The sequence below is a fragment of the Halichoerus grypus genome, chromosome 5, assembly GCF_964656455.1.
Source record: "Halichoerus grypus chromosome 5, mHalGry1.hap1.1, whole genome shotgun sequence".
Taxonomy (NCBI): Eukaryota; Metazoa; Chordata; class Mammalia; order Carnivora; family Phocidae; genus Halichoerus; species Halichoerus grypus.
Window position 1 is genome coordinate 49,279,209 of NC_135716.1, and position 13,098 is coordinate 49,292,306.

General features: G+C 35.0%; 1 protein-coding gene across 13 annotated transcripts in view; it reads right to left on the reverse strand.

The window, feature by feature from the left end:
• Positions 1-13,098, reverse strand: part of RALYL (RALY RNA binding protein like) — a 677,252-nt gene that overhangs the window by 292,925 nt on the left and 371,229 nt on the right. The gene's annotated exons all lie outside the window — the stretch shown is intronic.

The window sequence follows — 13,098 nt, forward strand, 5'->3', positions numbered from 1 at the left end:
TAAAAATAGTCACCTATGATAACGTAATGTGGAGTCCAATGTTGGTGCTCTTAATGCAGTTTTAGAGATCAGCAATGCAGTGCATTCACCCAAGAAGCATGTCTCAGTGATTCTCAATCAGGTTATGGGGCTAAAAATGTGTATATTACATGAAGCAATGCTTATCTATTAGGGGACAGTATCTTTATTCTTCTGTGTAAATCGGAAGGTGATAAAGGCAGAAATAAATTTAATAACAAAAATAAGATATTTCATTGTTTTTACGATTACTGGAACACTTTATGAAAGTTGTAATTTTAATTCTTTGTCCTCATAAACACAGTGAGCTTAGTTCAACCAAAGTTACTGGCTCTTTCCTCTGTTCCAGGTGCTATTGTGGCATAATATATCCCATTATAATCATATACTTGATTTGGGGATCATTAATTATCTTTGTTCAATTGTATTCAAAGGCCCATATTCAATTGAGCATTTCATAAGTAGTGCTTGATGTTAATGATGACAACAGATTCAGTGAGATTAAAATTAGTGATTACTTATAGCAAAAACTTCAACAGAGTTTAAAGAAATTTAAACCATGCATTTTGGATATCCTAAACAGTCAGATCTGTATCAACTTACAAACTGTGTCTGTCTATAGAGAAAAAAAAGGAGAATGAAAGCCTTGGTTATTTCTGAGTAGAATGAACACTGCTATTTTTAAAAAGAAACTTATCTCTAAAACTTTTAAAGTAAAGAAGAGTTCTGTCCCTGTGTATTTTTATGATAATCTTCCTATGGCTTTTAAATAGAATTGCTGGTCTGAGCTATGGAAATCAGGCAAATTACAGGAATGTTTATAGAGGACCTGAGTTTTCGGAAATTGTACTTTATAGATTGTGGGTTGTTGCTTTGTTTTTTCTTTTTTTTTAAGACTTCCATCCTGATTAGGATCACGAGCCCTCCCTCGCCTACAAATGCTCTGGTTAGCTGCTCACCTATGTGGCCAGTAAAATAAAAGCTATAGCACAGATGAATAAAGGTACAAAAGTAGCAACTGAACAACGAAAGAGAAAGAAGGTAGACTCAGAGGTGTCCTAACAATAAATAAAAGCCACAAATATCACGAGATTCAATAGACAGTCACGGCAGATACTAAGTTCGAATTATTTATCTAATGATAATTCATAGTCATGAAGTCACTTCTGACACAATGGTTATGTAAATTTCATTTTCCATGAATTTTTCCATGTTCTTTCCTTTTCCCCATCATTATCACACAGTGCTACACCAAAGTCTGGCTCAAAAAGTGCCACTTTTAGTTCACAATGTAGAAGGATTTTATGAATAATATTGTTGCTCCCAGTTCTCCATGGGTCTCTTGTGCTTCTGTGTGTCGTATGAGAGGTACTAACTAAACTTTCTTTGACCTATCTTTCAAAGACCTTTGTATAGCAAACAGCCTAGGAAGATAGGATCCTATTTTTTTCCCTCTGGAACAGAAGAGAACCAGTTACTACCCATTATAAAAGATTTGGGGTTTCCTAAGCAAGCTCAGGTTTCTGTCCTGTAATACCACCGCTCGGGCATGCATGCACCATCTTGGCTCATCTGTGTCACTCCTCTGTGCTATGATAGCTTGAGGAACTGACTGACGTATGCTGATTCTCATGCTTTTTGTTGTATTGTGAGTCATCAAATCCTCTGTCTCTAATCTAGGAGTCTCGGGTCTTCTGTTAACATTCATGAAATTGTGGTATCCTCTGACCCAAGAATCTTGGGTGTTCAGACAACATCCATAAAACTGAGATAGGCTAACGTGTTGGCATGCAAGTTGGATAAAACCTCAGACTCTGCATAGTTCTTGAAATGTATCTCTCATGAAAATATCATTTTAATAATGTGGTAAATATTATATGTTGTTCAAGAAAGTGCTATTATTATACACAAATTTCATAACATACCCAAAGTTTTTGGTGTGCTTTTAGTTCAAGGCTTCTAGACCTCCTACAGGAGACAAGGATGTAAGTAAAATGCGGTACTAATCTTTTGGAATTTACTGCATAGGAAAATAAATCTAGAAATGAACTAGACATCTACATAAATACCTATACTTAGTAAGACAGAATCTAAATGCCAATAAGAATGTCAGTGGGTCACATAAGTGAGAAAAAAATACAATGCAGGATTCTTAATTATTTCTTCCGGATTTGATTGCAGAAATGCCTTTTATATAATCAGCTTTCATGACATATACAGTCATTGCTTGGAAGTATCCAAGGACACCACAGAGAAGGCACTCACCACCTTGCAAAACACTCATTTCTGTATTTGATAGCTGTGGTTGTTAACATATTATTTCTTGAATTAAAAACTGCCTAAAGAGAAATTCTATAGTCTCACCTGCTTGCAGCTCTAATCCTCCTTCTGCAGAAGCATCCTTCAAATGTTGTGTAATCTCACTCTCAACTGGGCTCTTATTCAGCCATTCATTTCTCAGCATACATCTCCCTATGCGACATTTGCACAAATGATCATTTAAGCCCAAATACGCAAGTTTTCGTTTCCCCTGTTAAATTTCATCTTACTGATTTCGACCTTGAATTCCAGCATGTTGAAATAATTTTGAATCTTGATTCTGTTTTATGGCTATAGCAAGGTTACAGCATAATTTTATGATCACAGGACATGCTACAAAAATTACTGAATGAGCTTTGCAATTATATATCGAACCAATGAGTATGCATAAGCTTAATGTTATTTACCTGTGGAAGTTTAGCAAGAACTGAAAAAAAAAATTGAAGTACAAAACCTCTGAATACCATTGCATGGATTTCATGTGATATTTCCACTTGTTATTTTTAGGAAGATGATAAATTAATTATCTGACCTCTCTCTAAAGAAATGAATTAGGAAGACTGTGTGTTCCAAAATGTTCAGAGCAGAGGAATTAAACCACATAGTGTTCAGGGTTATTAATGATAATGTACGGCTATTGGAGCTAAAGAGCTTTCATATGTTCTCTTCATTTCTCTAAGTAATTAGATCCTTTCATTAGAACACAATCAATTTTTCATGTTCAATGTACAGATAACATGATGATCGATGTCTTTGCCACCAGCTACATGATATAGAAATATTATATATGAATTTTTAATAATTTTCAAAACAGAATGTCTGAATTTATTTTATATGCATATGTTTCTTTTTCCCTTTTGGCATTTTTATTGTTCTTCTCCTAAAATTTGATACAGATAGTTAATTTAAGTAGCCATTACCAGATATTATCAGCTGAATGTGATTAATAGTTGGGTTCTTAGCTATGAATTAAAATAATAAAATACATATTAGCTGTTTAAAAGTATTTTCCTGATGCATAATCTGATGCTCTAAAATATATATTTTCACAATGAATTATGTTCATTAATATTTCATAAGATATTTTATATTTTAATATGCACTTGTATATATACACTATATGCTACTTCTAGGTTCTTTGTAGAATCAATCTCATCTGAAGTTAGTAAATTTGTATTATTTTAGCTAAATAATATAATAACTTGATAATTTAACATAAAATTAATGACATGGAAATTAAACGTAATGTCTATAACTGGCATATTAGACAGTTTGAATCTAATAAGATACAATTAGAGAAAAAGCTTTATTTTCCTCAAATCCATATGTTCAATATGCTTTTGGGGAATCCCTTTCAGGTCCCTGTAATACATCTCCATGAGATCTTACAGCATTAGAGTCATTGTCAGTGATTAGAATAAGTCCTATATTGGGGGTGGGGGAAAGAACAAGAACAACTCATTTATTAATAACTCTGGTCCTAAATAAATCTAAACTTCACATTTACATCCAGTTAGCTGCACTTTTCCCCCTTTATTTTGGGCTTGAACTTTGGGTCCGGAACACCCAGTGGGGAAGGGGGTAAGGCTTAGTCTTTAGCTCTCCTAAAGGGTCAGTGCAAGGAAGGGGATTTCGGGCAGATGTGCAGAAGTCTTTTTGTACTAGTTTCTCTGTAGTTCTCAGTTGGCTAATGCCTGCTGATCATCATGCCATGCCCCTCCACTGTGGCACATCTATGAACACTGGCCTTTCTGTGGGGCACATTTGTGACTTCTTCAGATACACTGCTCTATAACACACTCCCTTTGTATAGGACTGCACAATTCCCTCAAATGGGTTAGGTGTGCTCTAACACCCCACCCACCCCAGCAACTGTTCCCGGTGGCACATTTTATACTTCTTTCTGCCTTATCTGGTAGCTCTCACGTGCAAGCCATCTTGATCACTTGAACCACTTCATCCACTGCAAACTTGCACATTGTACATATTCTGCAAATGCAGTAATATAGACCTTTTCCCTTATACTGCCTCCCCCACTTTTTTTTTTTTTTTACCATAACTGCCCAAAGCTTGGAAAAAAACAAGGCATGAGAATCAGGTAATAGTCACTATGTTCATATACATTCCTTTATGTAATGAACTGGGCCAAGCTCTCTCAAGAATTATCTTACTGAGTGTTCCTCAAATGCAATGTTAGTCCAACACATTTCTATAGCTGAGCACTTCATCAACTGAGAAGAATAATGCTACCCTGGACCTTCCGGGTTTTAAAACCCCGAAGTTTTAAAAGTGGTTCCCTTGGCTTAGAGAAGAAAGCCCCATTCTCCTCCTGTGTGTGTCCATATATGTGTGTTGGGGGGGGGCATCAGTAGAAAATAGAGGAGGGCATATGAAATCACACAATATTCTCCATGAAGCTGACAACTCTACTTCTGTGGCTTTCTGCCACCATTCTGTTGGATTTCTGAACCTCTCTTATACGGGTTGATGGAGAGTTAAAACTATCGAGCACATCTGTTGTCAGTTATGTGTTTAGACATTCTTAGCAGATTGTGGACTATTTATTATCTGTTGTTCTCAATTTTGGAGTTTCAGCAATAATCTGAATCATCTAGAGAGTCCCATTCAATTGGTCCTTATGTTTTATATACATATAAGTACTTAATTTAAAATTTCAGTTAACTTCAGCATGTTACAGTGTTTTGCTTGGAAAAAATCCTTCATTTTGGTTTTGAATCATAAAAGTTCTCCTACTGAAATCAGTTTGTAAATACTGCATACTATAACTCTTCCCTGGGAGATGAAAAATTCTGAAAAGTATTACAGAAAAAAATACTATTTAATTTTGTTTGCACAACACAACACTTTTTAAATATAAACTACTTATTTTTATTTATTCTATCTGATAGAACAAGTACGGCTAGAACAAAATTTGGGGAACAAATATTTAAAAATAACATTTAAAAAGTAACATAATGCTTCTGAAATTGAAGGTGATCACTCTGAAGACGAAATGAATTGCAGGTTAAAGTCAATTATCAATGTCTTAAAAGTGAGTGATTCTCTAGGACTTACTACTCTCTTTTTATTCAATCTCAAAGAAGCTTGTGACTTTAAGTAAACCTAGAAATTAACAGAAAATCTAATCTGATACTCTCACATTTAGCTGAAATTGTATTTCAGTTTTGCCATCAGAATGATGGCAAAACTGAGTGAAGAAAAGGTCCACTTACAATGTATTTTTATTCTGTAACCCTACGTTCTATGAACAGATAAAAGGCAACATCAAGTCAAAATAAATTTGCATTTAACTGTGCTATATCTCTGCTTTTTTCTCCTCAAGCGCAAGTATTGCTACTTGGAGCCTGTGCTGAAGTTACTGAATGTTGTGCTTAATGATACGTTTAGTAGCAATCCATTTTTCAGGCTTGGACAGCTGAGACACCAGTGTTGCTCCTTAATCCAGACAAAGTGAACCAAAATGAGTCATATAATTTTCTTACAGTGATGCAGGGATCACAAAAATATATTATGTCGTACTCTAATAATACTGGGTCAAACATATGAAAGAACATGCCTCTCTGATAAGTCCAGAAAACTACCAGGCCATGAGATACATTTATAAAAATAAGAATATGGGGTAAACCTTAGCCCCAGGACCAACAGAAACCTGCAATGGACAGTTTTTTAAAGAAAAGAAAACATTACTCAGTATGATTTTCCAGCTCAACTTTACCATATTAGCTTAGGACTGAGCATTTAAAGAGTTGCTAATCTTATATGGACAATAACTATCAATAGTTCAAATTATAGGTTCATTATACATTTATTAAAACATCAAAAGAGAAAGCTTCTTAATTTTCTAACTGATTGGATCTTAAGGCTTCTATATTTAGGGAGTTATTAAGGATTCAGAGTTTAGGCCTCGAGTATGGCAAAACTGGATTCAAACGTCTGCTCTGTAATCTTGGATGTTCATCATAAATTCTCCCGAGTTGGTTTTCTCATGTGAAAATGGAAATCAAATACCTCTTAAGTTTCTTTTGGAGCTTAAATTTGGCTAGTACATGGTAGTGCTCAACAAGGCAGGTCCCCTACTGGAATCAGGAAAGTATTCTAAAAAAAGCAAATTTCCTAAGGGATTCCACACCTTTCCTTTTTCCACACCTGACGCCATGTCTCAGCATTCAGCAACCTGGAGTGCAGGTGCCTACTTACCTGTGTGCCCCTTGCACGATGGGCACGTTGAAGACAGGGGCCGTTTCTTGTTTCTCCTTTGTTTCCAATACGCAGCGGGTGACTAGGTGCATTTGGCATATGTTAATATAGATATAATAAGCATTTGTAAAATTAACTAAAGTGACAATGGAAAAAACAACATTTAGATGTATTTTGGCTTATTTTCATGATTATTAAAGTGTATTTAACTGAAGCATAAAATGTTCATCTAAAAACATTTTCTATTACAGTGTGGACATGAAAAACAACAGCTGCTGAATATCTATACACATATATGTATATGTAACATGTGTATGTGTGTGTGTTTACACATAATGTATACGCACACACATTGACTGTATTTCCCTCGTTAAGAAAACTTAGGTCTAGTACCTCCATCCAATAATAATAATGCATCTTATTATCACTACTATGAATCAATAATATCCACTAATAATGTTGACAACTATATTCATTAATAAACATTTACTGAGCTCATGCAATGACTTTAAAATGTACATAGCACCAAATTAGACTTTTTCCAGAGGGCTTTTATTCCAAATTAGACAGACAAACCAGACATAAACACGGAGAATGAAGGTTAATGCATTCAGGGAAAGAATGAGTGACATCATGGCATATACATCAATACCTAATATTGAAAAGGAAAGTGAGAGATTCTAAATTGCTTAATGCAATTTTATCACCATTATCAAAAAATACCCATAACAGCCATAAGAACTCAAGCACACATTCTGAAAGAAGGTTGACGCAAATGTCTCAAGTCAAGAAGGACCCCAAATACATTAATCACTGAACAACTAGTAAGGCAGAAACAAGGGTTGCATTACCCTAGATTCTGAGTAACATGACATAGAACAGAGTTGCTCTAGGGAAAACTGTTCATAAAAAGCTTTTAATGGAAGTGAAAAATCACCTTTCTAGCAGTTTCTTTACGATCCTAAGAACAGATGAAGAGATGAAAAGAGGTATGTTTTAGTGGACCTATTATCGCTATCTGATCATTCTTTCTTTTTTTTTGACTCATGAATTTTTAACACAAGCTTTAGTCATGTTTCTTTTGCTTCTGCATATTACAAGTGATTACAAAATGGTATTATTTCATGAAAAAAGAAACTTGAAAGAAAACACACTTAAATATTAGTAACTTTTTAAAAGAATAATAATATATAACGACTAAATCCCCATTAAATGGAATATATCCCTAAATATATTTATTAAATATTAAATATCTAAAGATATTTAAGAAAGGTAAAAATTTTTGTGACTGTGGTACATTTGTTTCTACAAATTCCTCTGTATGTGTTCTGCCAAACAATCTGTTCTGATATCATCCAGATTTTTTTCTAATTAAAAATATATCCACTATCATTAAATATGTGAGTAAGCTAAACTTTGCAATCATGTGTTATATTCAAGCTCTGAACCTTTCCAACTGAATAACTTCAGCTAGTAAGTTCAACATTTCTAAGCCTCTGCTTTCTTGACTCTTCGGTGATAACTTACATCACAAGTTATTGCAAGGATTTAGTTATACAAGATATTTTAGTCTCCAATAAATGCCTGGCACCTAAGCAATACTATTTCATCAAAAATGTTAGGGTTTTTTTTTTTTTTAGTAAGTTTTATAATTATGCAGGGATGTTTCCTTCACTCTATCAGAAATATAAAACTATGATGATGATGATGATGATGATGATATTAGGGAGAGGGAGGAGGGGCGGGGCAGAGGGAGAGGGAGAGAGAAAATCTTAAGCAGACTCCATGTCCAGTGCAGAGCCCAATGTGGGGCTCCATCTCACAACCCTGAAATCATGACCTGAGCCGGAAATCAAGAGTCAGATGCTTAACTGACTGAGCCATCCAGGGGCCCCAGAAATATAAAACAATTTAAAGATCATTATAAGATCTGAAAGTAAATAGGAAGAAAGTTACTACATACAGATATAGCTTTCATCAACTGATTTTATTACTCATACTCAGGAAATCAACAATTAAATCAAAAACCTTCCAACTCAACAGTCTGGAAGCATTCTTACCCTAGCCAGCCACGATTCTGATTTCAGTAAGTTCACATGTGAACTGAAGAGTAAGAAGTCTATAAAGTTATTTTTTTTTTCATGAAAAAAGCATTGCTATTTGTCAGAAGATCAAGAAAATGTTGGATCAGTTTTAGCAGAAAAATAGAACACAGGGACAAGGAAATCAAAGACCAAATCACTACCATTGATGTCTGTTACTAAGGCAGCTCAATGTCTTAGTGTGCAGATGGATGGAGTTCAGGAAATAAGTCAAGAATGTCATCGATTATTTAGGAGTAAAGGAAATTTAAATTAGTGTCTCATAGCATTCCAAGCTACAAGTAGCTTTTAGTATATTGTGTATTTAATATTGGTAATTACAATGAGACACAAATCTATAGCATATTTTATGAAATTATTTGTAGGTAATTGTCCTTATAGGTTCTAGACCACAGTAACCATTATGCAGGGTTTGGGGACGAGTTCAAAGTCCATGATTTTGTTAGCAGCTGAGAGAAGACAAGAACACAACTCTCTCTCACTGATGTTTTCACTGAATACCATCTAGATTTTTAAATAGCTTTCTTACCATCATCTGTGGAATATAAATGGGAGGATAATAGCAATGTTCCAGAAAATATTCAATATTTGTAGCAATACAAATCAAATGGGTCAAGTGAAGAACTGACAGCCCAGAGATCCTTTAACAAGTAAATGCACTTTGTTTTAGTTACATTGTAGGATGTGGAAAGAGCTGAGGATAACACGCCAGCCTGATAAACCATTTCCAGGGTAGTATGATTCTTCGTGGATTTATGCCTTTGCACTCTTCAGAAAATAAAAGTATAACTTGAAGGAAAGTCCAAGTTACATTTGCTGTAACAGTAGTTATCGTTACAATTCAAGGATTTCTTTGATATTTATTGGTCAAAATTAACCAGTTTTAAGCTGGGATAGTCATTGTTGGAGTATGAAGTTATAGTTATACACATATGAACAGCAAAACCACCAGCAATTTCTTAGCCATTTAGGAAGGACTCAGATACACTGAAATTTATAGATAGGGAAATCACAATGAAGGTTTTTGTGGAAGTATTTTCTTAACGTTTTATACTAAGATAAGAATCAGTCATGTAGGGCGCCTGGGTGGCTCAGTCGTTAAGCGTCTGCCTTCGGCTCAGGTCATGATCCCAGAGTCCTGGGATCGAGTCCCACATCGGGTTCCCTGCTCGGCAAGGAGCCTGCTTCTCCCTCTCCCATTCCCCCTGCTTGTGTTCCTGCTCTCGCTATCTCTCTCTCTGTCAAATAAATAAATAAAATCTTTTAAAAAAAAAAAACCTTATAAAAAAAAAGAATCAGTCATGTAAAAAGACACTTAATTACCCTAATTTTATATGAATGTTTTCAATAGATGCCCAGTGATTGTTAATACCAATATGGAAATTTACTTGATTTGATTAATCTTAGACTATTTCAAGAACACAAGTGATTTTATGTAATAAAATATATCATAATTAAACTGCCCCAGAATCTCTCTCTATTGATTGGAATAGATAACTACTCCATTATTGATTAAAAATCTTTTCTCTGTGGAATTATCTATTGAGAAATTTGTCATATTTAAAAATTCTGGACAAATTTTCATAAAATACATTGCTTACTGTGTACCAGACACTATAATAAGCATTTTATGTGGATTATTCCATTTAATAATATTAATATCCTATAAAATGGGCTATTATTACCTTCAGTAACAAAAGAGAAATAGAGGCTTAGAGCATTTCAGTAATTTAATTAAAGCAAAACTTGTTGCAAGCGGTAGAGCTGGAACTTAAACAAAGATTCATGGTTATATTAATAGCTCTCTAAGACACTTAAACCTAACAGTTATTGGGCACGTACAGTGTGCCAATCCTCTGCAGAATACTTACTACGTTATCAGTTAATGCAGTCCTCACAATTCTATAAATTATGTGCGCAACAGGATGGCATTATGCCAAACTCTGGGCATAGAGAAAATGAAACTCTGGTGAATCTCTGTGTATAGTGAGTGAACATCTGGAGTTACAATAGATAAAAACTGAGCAGATTTCATACATCACACCTAACTATGGATACGGGAAAGCAAAGTTTCAGAAAGCAAAATTATGTGGTGGTTTTTAAACATGGTCTCATGTTTTTTTGACACTCAAATGGAGAGGTGAGGCCTATGTCAATGTCCTTTGAATTTGGCTCATCTGGAACCAATGGAAAGGAGAGGAAATGACACTGTGGTACTCCTGAGGCTAAGCCCTATGAGGCAATGCCACTTGGGTCTTATTTGCAGGAACACCTGCCCTTGGAGCCCTGGGTCTGCATGTGAAAAGCCTAACCACGGAGTCGCCATGCTGTGAGAAGGCCAGGCCACACTGAGAGGCCAAGAGTAGGTGCTATGGTGGCACTTCTTATCTTTGCATTATCCCAGATTAGACACCAGATACCCGAGTGAACAGAGTCCAGATGACTCCAGTTCCCAGACACTGAGCCATACTACGGCCTTCTAGTCTCACATTCAAAGCTCCAGAATGTGTGTATCAGGCACACATCATTCCTGCTCTGCCTTTTTAAATACTGACCACAGAATCTGTGAGCATAATAAAATGGTTGTCTTATCCTGATAAAATCTGGGGTGATCTGTTATGCAACAATAGCAACCGGAACAATGTTTTTAACAATTTTAAAACAATAATCATAATGCTAAGATACACCTCTAACAGCTGACATCCTTTAGCTGAAATAGACCATTACCAAAGAGAACTTGAAAATATAGTTTAGTGTGTAATATAGACCATAAAATACATTTACAATTAATTAATATTTCACTTATGGATTTCAAGAACATAATGAGTGAAAGAATGGAATGAAGGTAAAATGATCTCAATCTGTGCTGTTGATTATGGTTGCTAGTCACTGGCCAGTGTGGCTATTGACTATATTGAGAGGTGCCTAAGTGTGAAATACACACCAGAGTTTGAAACTTAGTATGAAAAGAGATGTAAAAAAACCTCATTCATAATTTACATTGACTCACCACCAAAATAATATTTTGGACATAGTCTCAATAGTTTTTATATTGATTACACATTGAAATGAATAATATTTTGGACAGTGGGTTACATACAATATACTAATTTTCACCCATGTCCTTTTACTTATTATCGTTATTTTGACTCCTGAAGATTTAAAATTTAACTGTGCTTCAACTGATGTATCTATTGGACAGAACCATTATTCTTTCCTGAAAAACCTAGACACTTAGTAAATAAACAGAGTAGAATCTAATTAATAATCCTCATCTTGCCACAATTTTTGGCAATTATGAAAAGGAAGACGATGAATTTTAGTTTATCTAATGACTTCTATAACCCAAGTCACTAATAGGTGAATTTTAATTGCTATCACTCTAAAATAAGGAGAAAAAAAGACTTTGTTTTAGAAACACACACAGGAAAGCTAACACTGTCACATTAGATGGTGAATTTTATTAAAGCAAAGATGCTTTATTTACTGTTTTGTTGTAACTATTTAAAATTCTCATTATTTTAAATTCTTTATTTTTACACTAAAATAGCTTGAATCAAAACTTTTTGCATATTTTCTCGTTAACTTTAAATTTTTTTTCTTGCCCCTCTGACCTCTTATCAATGTAGCTGATTTATATTTTCCTAGATTTTCACACCTTTTAAAGCAGAGACCAGAGTGATAAAAAGGTAGTAAATAAGATGATCTTTAAACAGAATCTCAATATCTTAGGAACTGTTAAAAAAAAAAAGAAAAAGAACACATTGACATTTCAAAAGTAAGAAGATTTCAAAATGTATTACAGTTCAAAAGTGGAAGTTTCTCTTCGAATGTTAAAATAACTGGGCACACGTAAATCAGTATACGGGTTAGCCTTTCCACCCCTCATCAAAACCCACGCACACTCTAACCACAGCCTGACTTCTTTTCTTCCAGTGAACACAGGCTTCTCTTTACCACTCACCATTCGTTCCTCTGTCACTCTTAATTCCAGACTTCACTCTATCTGCCAGGCTGCTTGAGAGCTGCCACCGGTTTCATCTTAAAAGCCTGACATTTAGCCTTTTCTTCTCAGCTTCAGTCAATCAACTATTTGAACTTTGTGAATGTACCTTGCAAAATAGGTGGATAGTGTCAACCTGACTAAAAACTGTGAGATTGACTGTTTCCTTCCCTCGAGAAGTGTGTAATTATGCCAAATGCAACTGTTGGCTTGCTTGTCTGATGGCCTTTCCATCATGCGCTCTCCTCAGAAAGACCTGAACACTGTCAGATAACAGCTGTGTGAAGCAGTTGGTGTCACCTCTGGGAAAACACCTGTCAGCCTCCATGTACAGTCAAAAGTTCAGTGAACAGGAAGACAGTCAAGATGGTGCAATTACAAGAAGAGACGGAGATGCCTCTAGAACAGAAAGCAGATTGGCCAGGAGTTCTGCCAATA